Raw genomic sequence first — 4541 nt, forward strand, 5'->3', positions numbered from 1 at the left:
ATTCATTTTATAGGTGGGGAAGATAGTGCAGATAGTGACCTGGGCACAAATAAAGAAATTGGGGGTGGGGTTAGAACAGTCAATAAAGTAAGAAGGAATAGAGGTAAAGAGAGATACATAAAATGCATGTACACTAATGCCAGAAGCCTCACCAACAAAATGGAGGAATTAGAATTAATTTTATTGGAAAATAATTATGACATGGTAGGGATATCTGAGACGTGGCTGGACGAGAGCCATGACTGGGCAGTTAATTTACAGGGCTATAGTCTGTTCAGAAATGACCGTACAAACAAGCGAGGGGGGGGGGGTGTTTATATGTAAAATCATCCTTAAAACCCATCTTGCTGGAAGATATATGTGAATATAATGAAAATGTAGAGTCCCTGTGGGTGGAGATAAGGGGAGGGGGAAAAAATAATAAATTACTGATAGGGTTTGTAATAAGTCTCCAAAGATAATTGAAGTAGCGGAGAATATCCTCGTAAAGCAAATAGATGAAGCAGCGACTCAAGGAGAAGTCACTATTATGGGAGACTTCAACTACCCTGAAATACATTGGGGGACAGAAACCTGTAGTTCAAGCAAAGGTAATTTTTGACAACTATGAGAGACAATTACCTTTCACAACTGGTTCAGGACCCAACAAGAAGGGGGGCACTGCTAGACCTAATATTAACCAACAGGCCAGACCGCATATCAAATATACGAGTTGGGGGTCACATGGGTAATAGTGATCACAAAATAATACGTTTTCATGTAACCTTTAATAAGATGTGTAGTAGAGGGGTTACAATGACACTAAACTTCAGGAGGGCAAATTTCCAATGGTTGAGAGATGATCTTAGTGCAATAAACTGGCAGGATATCCTGAGACATAAAGCTACACAAAGCAAATGGGAGACATTTATTAGCATCCTGAATAGGACCTGTGCACAATATATACCCTTTGGGAATAAACATGCTAGAAATAGGAGGAAACCACTATGGCTAAATAGAGCTGTAAGGGGCGCAATAAGTGACAAAAAGAAAGCATTTAGAGAACTAAAGCAAGTAGGTAGTGATGAGGCATTAAATAAATATAGAAAATTAAATAAATTCTGTAAAAATCAAATCAAGGCAGCAAAGATTGAGGCAGAGAGAATCATTGCCAGAGAAAGTAAAAATAACCCCAAAATATTCTTTAACTACATAAATAGTAAAAAACTAAAAAATGATAGTGTTGGCCCCCTTAAAAATAGTCTGGGCGAAATGGTGGATGAGGATGAGGAAAAAGCCAATATGCTAAATGATTTTTTTTCAACCGTATTTACACAAGAAAATCGCATGACAGAAAACATGATTAGTGATAACAAAAATTCTCCATTAAATGTCACTTGCTTAACCTAGCAGGAAGTACGGCGGCGTCTAAAAATCACTAAAGTTGACAAATCCCCGGGCCCGGATGGGATACACCCGCGAGTACTGCAGAAATTAAGTAACGTCATAGATAGACCATTATTTTTAATCTTTAAAGATTCCATAATAACAGGGTCTGTACCACACAGCTGGCGTATAGCAAATGTGTTGCCAATATTCAAAAAGGGGACAAAAACTGAACTTGGAAATTATAGGCCAGCAAGCTTAACCTCTACTGTGGGTAAAATCCTGGAGGGTTTCCTAAGAGATGCTATACTAGAGTATCTGAAGAAGAATAACCTCATGACCCAATATCAAAATGGGTTTACGAGGGACCGTTCCTGTCAAACTAATCTGATCAGTTTTTATGAGGAGGCAAGTTCTGGACTGGACCAAGGAAATGCAGTGGATGTTGTGTATATGGACTTTTCAAAAGCTTTTGATACGGTTCCACACAAAAGGTTGATACATAAAATGGGAACAATGGGGATAGGGGAAAATATATGTATGTGGGTTAAGAATTGGCTCAGTGATAGGAAACAAAGGGTGGTTATTAATGGAAAACACTCAGACTGAGTCTCAGTTAATAGTGTGGTACCACAGGGGTCAGTATTGGGCCCTCTTCTTTTTAACATATTTATTAATGACCTTGTAGGGGGCATACAGAGTAATATTTCAATATTTGCAGATGACACTAAACTCTGCAGGGTAATCAATACAGAGGAGGACAATTTTATATTACAGGAGGATCTATGTAAACTAGAAGCTGTAATGCACACGCCCGGGCTGAGTGGCGTGTGCGTGTATATGTAGTGATTCCACTGGGCCGTGCCGGAAAGTGAATGCCTGGAGGGGCGTAACTAAGTATCCACCTGATCCGACCAGGGTCGCACGACGGCATACGACGCCAGTGCACCAAGGAGGAACCGAGCAGAGGGACCATGTGCTACTCCAGGACAGACCCCGGACACGGCTGTTGACCCACACAGGGGAATACAGGAACAGGCAGGTTAGGCTGGCACACAGACTGCTGGGTATAGGCAGACACGGCTGGTATGCAGACTGGCGGATGCTGGTAAGCACGACTGGTATGCAGGCAGGGAGGTACTGGCAGGTACAACAGGTTGGAGCACCGAGTGGATAGGACCCAGTACAGACTGGGACTCAGGAACAGAACCACAGACGCGGTGGACAAGCAGCAGAGTGAGGCCGCCCAGACCCGCGAGCAAGAGCAGAACAAGACGAGACCGCCTGGAGCGGTGAGCAAGAGAAGAGCAGGACAAGGCCGCCTGGAGCGGTGAGCGAGAGAGGAGCAGGACGAGACTGCCGAAGCAGCAAGCAAAGGGTCAGAGCAGGACGAGACTGCCGAAGCAGCGAGCAAAGGGTCAGAGCAGAGCGAGACTGCTGGAGCAGCGAGCAAAGGGTCAGAGCAGAGCGAGACTGCCGGAGCAGCGAGCAAAGGGTCAGAGCAGAGCGAGACTGCCGGAGCAGCGAGCAAAGGGTCAGAGCAGAGCGGAGCAGAAACCGCAAGAGCGGTGAGTAAAGCAGCACAGGCTAGAACCGCCGGAGCGGTAAGCAAGGCAGAGCAGGCTAGAACCCCCGGAGCAGTGAGCAAGGCAGAGCAGAGGGGACAGGGCTTTGTTCACACGGAACAGACTGGAAGGGAAAGGCAGAACCAGGTACACACAGGGTACTTGCAATGAAGTAGCAAGTGGACTCTAAACTCACAAACGGGAGTACAGGGACAACGAGTAGGAGTTAGGTACGGGATCAGATACTGCAGGAAAAGGGAAGGTACGGACATAGAGAAAAACAGGTAACAGGCTAGGAGAGTATTCAGACAAGAACAGACACAGCAGCAAGATTCAGGAGCAGTTCTAGGTATGTGGCCCCTAGAAGGCGGAACGAACAGGCTAGGAGCGTGTTCAGACAGGAACAGGCAAGATACAGGAACGGGTCTAGGTATGCGGCCCCTAGAAGGCAGAAAGAACAGGCTAGGAGCGTGTTCACACTGGCCTGGAAATACAGCCTCCAGGATAGGCAGAAGACAACAGGCTAGAAGATAGTTCAGACAGGACACAGTTCAGACACGGGTACTGATACCGCAAGGCAGGAAACATAGACAGGACCTAGCACATCAGTGACAGGAAGCCAACTGACAGAACAAAATGCTCAGGCATGGATTCCAGGGAGGAGCTGGGTTAAATACCAGGTGACAGACAGCAATAGGCTGAGGGCGCACAAGGGGTGTGCCTGCAGCAGCTACAAGAAGCAGGAAGTGATCGGGCGCCGCCCTTAAGCAGCAGAAACAGAGGCAAGCCGACAGCATGGAGGGAAGCCAGGCTAGCAGACTGGACTGGAGATCAAGTACACGCTCTTGCACAGTGGGAGATGGACCACTATGCAAGGACGCCGCCAGGTATGTTACAGAAGCTTGGGCTGATAAATGGCAAATGAGCTTTAATGGAGATAAATGTAAGGTAATGCACTTGGGCAGAGGAAATAAAATGTATAATTATATGCTTAATTGTAAAACACTGGGCAAAACTGTAACTGAAAAAGACCTGGGTGTATTGGTGGACGACAAGCTCACGTTTAGTGGCCAGTGTCAGGCAGCTTCTGCAAAGGCAAATAAAATAATGGGATGCATTAAAAGAGGCATAGATGCTCATGAGTAGAACATAATTTTACCTCTATACAAGTCATTAGTGCGACCACACTTAGAATACTGTGTACAGTTCTGGTCTCCGGTGTATAAGAAAGACATAGCTGAACTAGAGAGGGTGCAGAGAAGAGCGACCAAGGTTATTAGAGGACTGGGGGGTCTGCAATACCAAGACAGGTTATTACACTTGGGGTTATTTACTGTGGAAAAAAGAAGGCTTAGGGGTGATCTTATTACTATGTACACGTATATGAGGGGACAGTACAAAGACCTTTCTACTGATCTTTTTACTCTGAGGCCTGAGACGGGGACAAGGGGGTATCTTCTACGTCTGGAGGAAAGAAGGTTTAATCATAATCACAGACGGGGATTCTTTACTGTAAGAGCAGTGAGACTATGGAACTCTCTGCCGCATGATGTAATGAGTGATTCACTAATAAAATTTAAGAAGGGCATGGATGCCTTTCTTGAAAAGTAT

This window comes from Phyllobates terribilis, unplaced genomic scaffold (assembly GCF_046119375.1).
Source record: "Phyllobates terribilis strain yellow unplaced genomic scaffold, ASM4611937v1 Scaffold_10__3_contigs__length_209671492, whole genome shotgun sequence".
NCBI classification, from domain to species: domain Eukaryota; kingdom Metazoa; phylum Chordata; class Amphibia; order Anura; family Dendrobatidae; genus Phyllobates; species Phyllobates terribilis.